General features: G+C 53.7%; 1 long non-coding RNA gene across 1 annotated transcript; it reads left to right on the top strand.

Moving 5' to 3' along the window:
- Positions 1–9,712: 9,712 nt before the first annotated feature.
- LOC141276467 (uncharacterized) lies at positions 9,713–10,966 on the top strand. Its single transcript, XR_012326023.1, has 3 exons — positions 9,713–9,752; positions 10,006–10,076; positions 10,536–10,966. It is a non-coding gene; the product is annotated as an uncharacterized lncRNA (long non-coding RNA).
- Positions 10,967–12,418: the final 1,452 nt, after the last annotated feature.

The following is a 12,418-nucleotide window of genomic DNA, read 5'->3' as shown; positions in this document are numbered from 1 at the left end:
TTTTCCAAGGTCTCCAATTAAATACTGTGCTTTCAGACCCCATTGGAGCTGACTGCAGAGTGTGTGTCTGACATCTCTTCCATCACAAATTAGAATCAGGTGTTATTTAAAAAGTAGACTTGGGCTTCCCTGGTGGCGCAGTGGTTGAGAGTCCGCCTGCCGATGCAGGGAACACGGGTTCGTGACCCGGTCCGGGAAGATCCCACATGCCGCGGAGCGGCTGGGCCCGTGAGCCATGGCCGCTGAGCCTGCGCGTCCGGAGCCTGTGCTCCACAAAGGGAGAGGCCACGGCAGTGAGAGGCCTGCGTACCGCAAAAAAAAAAAAAAAAAAAGTAGACTGAAACATCATGGTCTCATCAGTAGCTTCAAGCCTGTAATCTTCATCAGTAACTGCTCTCCCAACCCTGCTCTTTGCACCATCGTGTCCCTCAGGTGTGTGAGCGGAAGGAAGGGCCAGCTTGGGTCTGATTCCTCGGTGTCCTCTCGCCTGTGCAGGTGGCAGCTCAGTGGCCGACGCTGGGCCGCTGTCTGCTGTCGCAGGTTCTCTCTGTGCGGGTGGCAGCTCAGTGGCCGACGCTGGGCCGCTGTCTTCTGTCGCAGGTTGTCTCTGTGTGGTTTTTCTGGCCGAGCAGACAGCACCACTGGCTGGACTTCGTCCTCTTCTGATCGAGCCCTGATATTCAGTGGCAATGACTAGCCAAAGCCAGAATTGTGAGGAGGGCTGGGCAGGGGCAGGAACAACCACACCAAAACACCAGCTGCAGCCACAGGGCTGAGGACACAGGGGAGGTGGCTTCGTGTCTTCATCAGTGGCCAGAAGGGACTTTGTTGCATTAGCTGGGCTTAGGATACATGTGGGGAATTAAAGGGAGACCTGATTCCCTTCGGGTACAGTTTGCTCCCCAGAAGCCGTGGCCTCTGAAGTGGAAACTGAGAGCTCAATACCTGAGAACTTTCTGACAACAGGTGATGACCTTCCGGTGAAAGGGCAGGTGGTGCTCGAGGTACGCGCAGTAGACAGAGACCCATTTATCTGCAGCTTTTTTTTTTTTTAAACTGCAGTGGATTTTATCAAGTATGACATCATTGTGTTCTTATATAAGTGATCATGTTCATCGTTTAAAAACTAAAATGTAGCCAAATACAGGAAATTATCTCCGATAATAGTATTTGTGCTCCTGATTCTGCATATTTCAAAAGTCGAGATAAAGCTGCTTGGGCCATTTTGCAACCTGTCCTGGTTAATTACTGTGTAACACACACAATTTAGTTGCTTTTAAGCCAGTATTTTATTACGTCTCACGATTCTGTGGTTGGCAGGGTTCCGCTGGAAGTTTCTGTTCCTCCAGGTGTGGGGCGCTGGCTAGTCAGGCACGTTCAAGGTGATGGCTCCGGCGCATGGCTGCTGTTGAGGGGGTGGTGGGACAGCTGGGCTCCACGAGGCCCTACAGCAGGGCACGCAGATTTCTTACTTGATGGCCTGGGGTTCCCAAAAGTGCAAAAGCAGAAGCTGCCAGGCGTTAAAGCTTAGGCTCAGAACCGGCACGGCATCACGGTTGCCAGATCCTCGTGGCTAAAGCGAGTCACCAGGCAAGCCCAGGTCCATGGCGGGAGGGGCCTCAAGGGTCCTGTGGGAGCCAGCTCTGGAGATTCTCTACCACACGCGCACAATTCCTTAAGTGTATCCGTGTCTTCCCATATCGCTTGTTTAATAGCTGGATGACCCTTAGGGTGAATGTACTATAAAACGTATTCCACTGTTGGATCATTAGGTGGTTTAGGTTTTCACTACTATGAAGACCATGGCTCTGAACGGCACGGTGCTGTTGGACTAATGCCTCCTGGAGGTTCTGTACTTGAGGCACTGTGCCAGCTCTGGGCTGACAGGCAGGACCTAGTGCGATGACTCCACAAGTGGTCTTGGTTTAGGGTGGTCAGGTCGGCGCCGGTCTCCATACACCAGCGGTTACCGCATAAGGCCCGTCCAAGGGGTTTGCTTAAAATGCAGCCCCCTCCTACACTGTTGGTGGGAATGTAAACTGGTGCAGCCACCGTGGAAAACAGTATGGAGGTTCCTCAGAAAACTAAAAATAGAATTACCATATGATCCAGCAATCCCTCTCCTGGGATATATCCAGACAAAACTATAGTTTCAAAAGATACATGCACCCGTGTGTTCATAGCAGCACTATTCACGATAGCCAAGACATGGAAACAACCTAAATGTCCATCCACAGAGGAATAGATAAAGAAGACGTGGTACATATATACAATGGAATACTACTCAGCCATAAAAAAGAACAAAATGCCATCTGCAGCAGCAGCATGGATGGACCTAGAGATTATCATACTAAGTGAAGTAAGAGAAGGATAAATACCGTATGATATCACTTATATGTGGAATCTAAAATATGACACAGATGAACCTATCTGTGAAACAAACAGAATCACAAACAGAACAGACTGGTGGTTGCCAAGGGGGAGGGGTTGGGGGAGAGATGGAGTGGGAGGTTGAAGTTAGCAGATGTAAGCTTTTATGTATAGAATGGATAAACAACAAGGTCCTACTGTATAGCACAGAACTATATTCAATGTCTTATGATAAACCATAATGGAAAAGAATACTTTTTAAAAAGAATGCATACCTATGTATAACTGAATCACCTTGCTGTACAGCAGTAAATAACACAACATTGTAAATCAATTGTACTTCAATTTTTTTTTAAGTTTTTTAAATGCAGGTTCCTGTGCCCACCCCTCAGAAGTTCTGATCTAGCAGTCTTGAGAGGAAGGACCAAGAACCTATACTATTCCAGATCCCTCCAGATTATGCTGAGGGGGGATGGGGTAGTCAGTGACTGCACTTTGGACACTGGCTGCCCCAGAGCTCTTTTCACTATATAAGCCTCCTGCCTTTCAGGACTTACAGATAAGTCAGGGATGAGAGAATCAGAAAAATGCAGATCAAGTACCACAGGACCCAGAAGAGGACTAGGTTACTTCTGGACATCTTGGCAGAGGCCAGGATCAGAGGAGACTGCTCCATCAAGATAGCCAAGAGGGAAGAGGAGGAGAAGCCATTTGAGCTGGCCCTGCAGGAGGGGTAGGATTCCAGCCGGCCGGGAGGGCAGGGTGGTCACGGCGAGCAGGCAGCCGCGGCAGAATCAGGCTAGGCTTAGGAGAATGGGCTCCAGAGGGTTTGAGGAATGGCCAGTGTTCACACGATGAGGGGAGTGAGGCCATGGGGGGGGGGGGGGTCTTCCATGCAGGCTGCAGAGCTCGGACCTCGTGCTGTGGGTGGTGGGAACAGGGAGGGTAAAGGCGCTGAGCGGGCAGGTGACACGATCCTAGGCGGCGGCTTGTTGACATACAGATTGTGGCCCAGGAGCCTGGGGAGGGGTCCCGGTGATGTCCTTGCTGCTGGCCACACTTAAGTAGGAAAGATGTGGCAGCGGGGACTGCTCAGGACGCTTTGACAGCAGAAGGGACAAGGGCCCAAAGCGGGGTGGCAGTGAGTGGGAAGGGAAGGATGACGGAGAAAACACCAGCATCTCCCAGCCCCACCTCTACCGCCCAGAAGTCCATCAGCCCACTGGCAGCGTGGGTTAAACTAACCACACCCCCACTTTCAAGCTCCAGTTATACACCTCCCAGTCTGTGAACTGGCTGTCATCCCTACCTTCCGGTGGCCTCCTGACACACGACTCCTGTCCGCCTCAGCAAGGAACAAAAACCCGGGGACTGCGGGGATGGTGTTAATGACCTTGATGAGCTGGCTGAGCCTTTGCCGGGGGAAGCCAAGAACCAGGGCCAACTCTTCCTGGCAGCCCCTGGAAACCCCTATCGACTAAATTATCCCCCAAGTGTGCAAGCTGTGTCCCCCCGTCCAGGCCATGAGCACTTTTCCCTCTCTCACATTTGCTGAGCACTCACTACTTCCCAGGCCTCCTAGCAGAGGCAGAATAATGGCCCCCAGAAATGTCCATTTCCTTATCCCTGAAACCTGTGAATATGTTACCTTCCGAGGGACTTTGTAGATATGATGAAGTTAAAGATTTTAAGATGGGGAGATTGTCCTGGATTATCTGCGTGGCTCTAACGTAATCACAATGGTCCTCCTAAGAAGGAGGCAGGAAGAGCGGAATCAAAGTCAGAATCAAAGCAGTGGATGTGATGACAGAGGTGGTCAGAGCGAGAGAGATCTGAAGATGCTACTGTCTCAAGCCTTGAAGAGGGAAGGAGGGAGGGAGGGCCCACAAGCCAAGGAATGTAGGCAGCCTCCAGAAAGGCAGGCAAGGAAATATTCTCCCCTAGAGCCTGCTGACACCTTGATTTTAGAAAGTCTGACCTCCAGAACTGTTAGATAATAAATGTGTGTTGTTTTAAGCCACTAAGCTTGTAGTCAGCTGTTACAGCAGCCATGGGAAACTGGTCCACCCTCCTAGGCATTTTGCACACATACTCCCTTTTATCCTCATCACAGTCCTCTAAGGTGGCTACATTAGCAAGAGAAGTGATGCCCAGAGAGGTTGAGTAACTTTCCAAGGTCACACAGCAGGTGAAGGGAGCTGGGACTTGAACCTAGGCATTCTGGCTGCAGAGCTTCCCCTGCCCCAGTCAGCAAGGTGCCTGCAGCCTTGGGGAGGGCAGGGCTGTCTGAATGTGGGGCGGTTCTGTGCCACGAAACCAGACCCTTGGATTTCTTGGGTTCTTGGCTCACCATGCTCTGATGTTTTATGCGCTTTGGGAGTTGGGGGGTTGCCCCGTGTGCCCCTCACTGCGAGACAGGATCTTGGGGGCACTCCACAGAGGATGGGGAGAACATTGACCCCAGATCAGGAGCCTGAATGGAGGGGACCAGCCATTCACAAAGGAGCTGGTGTGCCCTCAGGAAGTCACAGACCCTGCCACTGCCCAGCTGCTCTCAAGGCCTGACGGAGAAGCCCCGCCCTGCTCCCCCCCTGTGTGTCTGCCTGTGGGTGGGGGGAAGGGCTGTCAGCTCATGCAGAGCCTTCTCCCCATTTTAGAGCCATTTCACATTCTCCCAGCTGGCAACCCAGCCCAGTGGGACAGCTCTGGTAGGAAGGCTTGGCAAGTCCCTCCTTCCTTCTCTCTGTCCCCTCCCCTCCTTCCTAAGAGCTGGCCTGGTCCCTCTTAGGAGGGGCCACAGCCAGGCTGCCTCACCCCCTGACCTGAGCCCTCCATCACTCCGTGAAGACTGCCCCCTGCCCCCTCAGCCACCAGCCCAGCTCAACTACAAACCCCACCTCCGTTGCCTAAAAATAACTCCTCCCCGCCCTGCTCTCTCCCTCCCAGGCTCCTGCTGATGCTAATATGCTCCCAGCCAGGCTGAGAGCCCTTGCCAGGCAGACGCAGGCCAGTAATTAGGTTAACTCCCTTCCTGCCAGAGATGGAGGTCGGCTGGTTGCGGCTGGGGTAGGGGTGACTGGGAGTGCTTCTTTCACGGGCCGGGGTGATTCTGCGTGATGTGTGTATGTGTGGGCAGTGTGTGTATGTGGGGTGTATGTTTGGGGGGACTGTAAGCTCTGAAAGCGGTGACCGATGCCAGATGTACCCGGCCTGGGCTCAGGGAAAAGCTCTGTCTCAGGAAAGGGGTGGGGGGCAATGGGACCCTCAAGTGCCTCCCACTGAGCGCTTGGAGCGGACCAGGCAGTGCCTGTTTGCATCACAGAGCATCTTGTCCTCACCTGGAACCTTTCACATCTCACAGCTGTTACAAACGGGAAAGCAGGGAGGGGCTGCCCAGGAGCACCCCCCATTCCCCTGCTCCCGATGCGAGCCCAGCGCAGCTTCAGCCGCCTTTACTGGATGGCTGCTCTGTCCCAGGCACCTCCTGGGCACAGGTACGTGTAAGATAATTAACAGACTGAGGCTCGAGTCAGGTGACCAGCTGTTGGAGGGGGGACTGTCCCAGCAGCTGTGGGAGAGGCTGAAGGAGGAGGCCACTGCCCAGGCCAGGCCTCTCCCAGGGGCCCCGACCTGACTTAGGGACGTTTATTGTGACGAATGTCTCAATGTCGGAAACCAGCTCAAGAAGCCTGCCACACCCTGGGCAGCACGGCTCAGACAAGGCTGAGTACAAACAGGAACTGATTTCAAGAACGAGTTAAATAGCACAGAAGGTACACAGAGGAGCAGAAATGTGGAGACAGGACAGGAATTGCGGAAGTTTCGGTGGCACCGTGCTATGTTGCAAATTTGACTCCACGCTTCCCAGTGCGACAGAACCTTCCAGAAGGAGAGTCCAACAGGGCTGGAGTAGTCTAGAAGGACAGCCTGGGAGGTGAGGCTGCTGAGGGCCAACAAGGGGTCACCTCACTCCAGACCCCAGACCTCCTCCCCATGCCCAAGCCCCCAAGGCTGTGCAGCCTAGAGCAAATTACTTAACTGCTCTGGGCCTCGGCTTCCTCACTAGTAAAATTATGCCCATTCCCAGGCTTGCTGAGAGGATTTAGTGTCTAAAATCCACAGCAAGGACTTCCCTGGTGGTCCAGGGGTTGGGACTCCGCCCTTCCACGGCAGGAGGCACAGGTTCGATCCCTGGTCAGGGAAGTAAGATTCCACGTGCCGCGGGGTGCGGCCAAAAACTCTTTTTAATTTAAAAAATAAATAAAGTCCACAGCACACAGTAGGCACTCAATAAATAGTGACCATCCTTGCCATGTTCCTCACTTGGAGGTCAGGGCCCTGCTGGGGCTCCAGGTCTGAGGGTGAGGGCTACTGGGAGGAGGGCTCTGGCCAGCGATAAGGAAGCCGGGGTCCTGGGGACAGCCCCAGGCAGAGCACATGCGCAGGGCCCTCCCACCCCGCAGGGCTGGGCCAGCCTGGGCTTATGTCTGAGCTGGCCTCAGCTCAGGAAGCAAATTTAGCCTGCTGGGGTCCCCGGAGGGATCATTAAACACGGCCAGGGGAGAGAAGGAGGCAGTATGCAATTAAATGCATCACACTTATACCAGTCTCTGCATGTGTGTACACACACAGGTGCAGGCCGCTCCCAAGCAGCCTGCTCTTTCACCGTCCCCGCCTGACAGCCTGTCCCAGGCCAGCTGCCTTTTCCCCAGAGCGGTCGGAGTGGGCAGGCCCCGGTTGGTCCAGTCTAGGACCCCGGAGTTCCCCAGCTGCTCCCACCTGGCTCTGCCTTCCAGCCCTGGCCCCAGCTCTCTCTGGCTGCCACTCCAGCTGGGGTGGGGCTGGGGGGCTTCTCTTGGGCCACTGAACAGTCAGGAAAGTGCCCATGAAAGAGATGGCGCCCAGGTTAAGACCCCCCTAAAGAGACCCTCAGTTGATCGCCTCTGGGTGCCTCGGGGGTCAGGTTCAGTGTGGCTGCACGCCTCCTATAAGCCGTCTCTAGCCATCTCTGTCCCAGAGTCTGATGTGTTGGTGGGAGTATTTATGCACGGACGCACATGTGTGGGGCCCACGTTGATGCGGGAGTGTGTGTGTGCGGTGTGTGTCTGAGGTTTGGGTTGTCCAGGTGTAGAGATGTAACAACGTTCCTGAGTGTGTGTGTGTATGAGTGGATCTGACATGTGTATGGGGCTGTGTATGGGACTTAGTGTATGGTGGGGTCAGGTGACTGGGGTCACTTCTGCTGGCAGACGAATGTTGGAGATGAAACTGGGTCACAGCCTCCAAGACAGCCTCAGCTGCCATCTCTGCATCCCCTCCCCACCCGCCCTGTCCTGATCGGAACACATGGACCCAGGTGTGGCGCTCAAGGCCTTTAAGAAGAGCTCACTGCACACTCCTTGGGGATGGGGGTTCCCAGGACAGGGGACCTGCCCACTGGGACAACCTGGATTCTTCCTGGACCTGGATGCAGTAGGTGCCCAGTGTAGGATGGAGAGACGATGGGTGTTGGGTGAGGGTGTATGGTGACCCGCCAAGAAAAGAATGGAGGTGTACATCCCAGGCTACAGTGATAGGTGAAGGGGCAGGGCTGCCCTCTGCCCACCTGCACCCCTCCTGTCCCTCTGCTGACATTCCCCTGTCTTCTTTTACTCTTTTTGTCTCCTCACCCTAACCCTCCCTTCTCCTGGGCGTTTAAAATTTTTTATTAAAATACAATAATACATAAAGTATGGAAATCATACATATACAGCTCAATGAATTTTCACAAACTGAACACAGCCATGGACAAGCAACCAAATCGAGAAACATAACCAGCCCTCCTATACCCCTTCTAGTCATGCCCGCCCCAAGGACAACCACGGTCCTGACTTCTAATACGATAGTTTTGTCTAAGTAGTCACTTTTATTCCCAATACCTGCCTGAGTCCCTCCCCCAACCCCAGAGCAACATTAACTCCTCCCTGAATGGGAGAGGTGAGAAGAAAGCTGTGAGGTCACACTGTCTATCCCTACCACCAGCAGGCAAAGGACGGAGTCCCTACTGGTCCTTGTCACAGATGCCTGTCGAGGGTCTCCCCAGCCCCCGCCTAAGTGTTTCAGGGACGAGTTCCATAGCTTGGCAATGAATAATTAGCTTCTGTGAGCGTGTCACTTAAGGAAACGCTAGCTGCTATAACAAATAAATCCTAAAATTTCAGTAGCTTATCGCTACTTATTATTTCTCGTTCTCTAACGGTCCTAGGCTGATGCTCCTGGTCAGCAGGCAGCTCTCTTCCTCATGATGATACAGGGACTCAGGTTCCTTCCATCTCGTGGCTCCCTCTCCCCTCCCCAGGGCCTTGGAGTCCTGTACAACCTGCCAGCAGATGGGGAAAGAGAGGGGAGAGAGGAGGGAGAGCGCACACCTGCTTCTTAGGTGCCTCTTCCAGGAAAATGGCACTTTGCCTGCACATCATTGGTGAGACTTGGTCACATAGTCTATCTGTATGCAGGGAATGCTGGGAGATGTAGTCCCTGGATGGGCGGTCACATCCCATTGACAACTCGGTGGGCATCTCCGTCACAGTGGGCCTCATGGGGAGGCAGAGCCCAGAGAGGACACAATCTCTTTGCTCCTGCCCTGACCTTGCCTGGTGGACGGAGTTCACTGACTCAGTGCCTCATTCACGGATCCATTTGAACCACTTCTCATTCATTCACTCATTTGCAAATGTATTCACTCAGTTACTCACTCATCTATTCCCCAGGCCCTTGACATACATTGTACCCACCCATCTGTTCACACACATATTTACACCTCCTGTACACCTGTAAGACCCCAAGGGGCAAAGTAGCTGGGCCAGCCAGAGTCACACCCACCATGTGGACAGCTCAGGGTGGGTTTAGGCTCTGGGGTCCCAAAAGGTCCAGGGGGAAAGGGGGACGCACTGAGGAGCCAGGGAGTTGGCAACCTGGCTCTGGGAGGCCTGTCCCTCCCACAGGGCCCACACTGGAGGGTGAGGTGCAGCCGCAGGGAAGCGGAGGAACTGTGGGCCCCGGTCAGGAGCAGGAAGAAGGAATAAGACTGTGCTCAGCTCAGTGGTTCAGGGACAAGCTTGGCTTTGCATCAGACAGATGGTGGCTCAAGTCATCGCCCAGGTCACCGATGGGCTGGGTGGCTGTGGGCAGCGCTGAACCTCTCTGATCCTCAGTGTTGCCATCTGTGAGATGGGACAGTGATCCCCAGCTCATTGTGAGCTCGTTGTGAGGATTAGAGGTAATGAGGCTGAATGCAATTGCTGGGATAAGGCAGTGTTCAAGGTGCGGGTCCCTCTCACTCCGGCGCTCAGGCTGAGTGGGACCTGGGTCTGTGGGGGACTTGATTCCGAGTACCCAAGTGGGTGAGGCCTAGGCTGCTGCTGACACCCCCAACTGCAGCCCAGGATGGCTTTGGGCCAGGGGTGGGGCTAAACCATTGAGACAATTGTGAGGCCTCGGTGGGAGGGGGATTCTTGTGTAAAGCTCTAAGGCAGAGGCAGGCAGGGCCCACAGCCTCAGAGTATACCCCCCTCCCCTCCTATACCACTTCCTCCCGCCCCCCTCCCCCCCCACCCCGCATCCCAACAAAAACTTCCCTCCTTCGCACTCGCACAGCCCAGGGATTTGCACCCTCTAAAAGGACCCTGATGAAGGCGATGCTTAACCCAGAGCCGTAGCCCCTTACGGTAGGTTTACAGGGGAAGGAGAGGAGAGCCCGGGCTGGAGGGAGGTGGGGTGTCAGGGGAAGCAAGCTGAGGAATGGGGGAGGCTGCTGTCTCTGCTCATTTTTTATTAAAGATCTGCTTCAAGGTCAGCCCTGCCCGTCTGCCACAAGGGACTCCTCAACTTCCCAGGCTCTGCAGAGAAAATGAGAGTGATGCGCTACGAGGACGGGAGGGAAATGGAGAGGAAGAGGCCTGGAGTGGGCCAGGCAGAGAGGCACCGAGAGAAAGAGGCCTGGTGTTTCCTGAATGCAGAGTGGACCCAGCAGAGTTCTGGGCTCTGAGGGGGCCCCCATGCGACAGGGAAGGGAGCGAGGAGACAGACAGGATAACAGGAGGAAAACACTTTTGGGTTGAACCAGGGGAAAGGAGTGAATAACTAAGGTCTCAGGACCCTGACGCCCAGGTTTTGTCATTTTCCAGATAAAAGACAGCAGAACATCACTGGCCTGTCACCTGCATTACCAATTCACTGCAAGCTATGACCACGAGATGATCGATAATAATTAGCAAAGGAGCACAACCCTCAGAGACAGGTATTACTAGCCCCATTTTACAGATGAGGAAACTGAGGCTCAGTGAGGCCTAAATCACTTTCTCAAATCCACAGTTAGTCAGTAGCACATCTGGGCATCAGACCTGGGCCCTGACTCCAGAACCCACTCCTCCCACTGGGTCAGTCATACCTTCCCCACCCTTTGGACTCAGCTCAAGATTCTCCCTCCCAGGTTGCTCCGGTAACGGTGAGGCAAAGGAACAAACCAGGGGATGATGAGTACAAGTTCTAGGGCAGATGGGGGCCATAGCATTCTTCAAGTTCAGGGGCATGATTGTGGGTCTACCCCTAAGATGTGACTCAGTAGGTATGGCTGATTAAATACGGCCACCAGGACTTCCCTGGTGGTGCAGTGGTTAAGAATCCGCCTGCCAGTGCAGGGGACACGGGTTCGAGCCCTGGTCCGGGAAGATCCCACATGCCGCGGAGTAACTAAGCCTGTGCAACACAGCTACTAAGCCTGTGCTCTACAGCCCACAAGCCACAACTACTGAGCCCACGTGCCACAACTATTGAAGCCTACATGCCTAGAGCCTGTGCTCTGCCACAAGAGAAGCCACCGCAATAAGAAGTCCGCTCACCACAACGAAGAGCTTGTAGCAACTAGAGAAAGCCTTCACTCAGCAACAAAGACCCAACGCAGCCAAAAATAAATAAATTTATTAAAAAAAAAAAAAAAAAAAGATGGCCACCAACTCCTTGCCCCTCCTCCCATCAAGAGCAGGGGATCTATGTCCCCTACCTCTGGATATGAGCGAGGAAGCACTACTTTAAATGGAGTGGGTTCTGTAACTGCTTTGACCGCTAGAAAACGGGGAAAGTGCTGTGCCTCTGAGCCTCGGCCTGCCTTAGGAGTTTTGTAATGTCTACTTCCTCTCTTTTGGAGCACTAGCTCTCAGAGCCCTGAGCTGCTGTGTAAGAAGTCTGACGACTCTTCTGGAGACACCATGTGGAGAGCCCTGAGATGACCCAGAGAAGGAGAGAAGCGGAGCTGAGCCCAGCCCTCCAGACATCCCCACCAGGGCCTGAGACATGTGAAAGAAGGCATCCTGGCATCCTGGACCTTCCAGTCCACAACACATCCATCAGCTGAAAAGCACCTAGTGACCCCATTTAATGCCTCGTGGAGCAGAAGAATCACGTAGTCAAGCCCAAATTTCTGACCCACAGACTTGTGAAATACAGTAAAATGGTTGTTGTTACGCAGCAGTAGATCACCCTTAGAGTAGGTCTGGAGAGGCTCAGACACCAGGACATTCAACAAGCACTTCCGGTGGTTCTGATGCAGAGCGTAGAGGAAACACTTTGAGAAGTGCCAGAAGAGAGGGGCTGGCTCCAAGGCCAAGTGCCCCAAGGTGCATGTCTACATCACATCATACAGAAGGATAAGCGGAAAGAGACAGAGACAGAGAGAAAGGGAGGAGTCGATTGTCTGAGGAGTGGAGAGGCAAAAAAAAAAGTGGGAGATGGGGACGGAGAACGGAGGAGAGCTTGGAGGCAGGCAGAAATCCTGACAACCCAACTCAACAAGCAAAGATTCTTGCCTCCTCTGTGCTAGGGTGGGAGATGGGAGGTAGGCACAATGCATCCCCGCCGTCACGGAATTCACATTCTAGACACAGGTTGGCACAGAGAGAGGGTATCAGAGACAGGGCAGAATAAGAGAGAAAGGGAAGGGCCAATTCTGAGGTCAAAGCCACTGTAAGCCACTCTGGGCCTGGGAACTCTGGTGAGTGAAGCACCCCAGCCT

Source organism: Tursiops truncatus, chromosome 15, assembly GCF_011762595.2.
Source record: "Tursiops truncatus isolate mTurTru1 chromosome 15, mTurTru1.mat.Y, whole genome shotgun sequence".
Taxonomy (NCBI): domain Eukaryota; kingdom Metazoa; phylum Chordata; class Mammalia; order Artiodactyla; family Delphinidae; genus Tursiops; species Tursiops truncatus.
The sequence above is the reverse complement of the archived record's forward strand: the minus strand, read 5'-3'. Positions and strand labels throughout refer to the sequence as shown.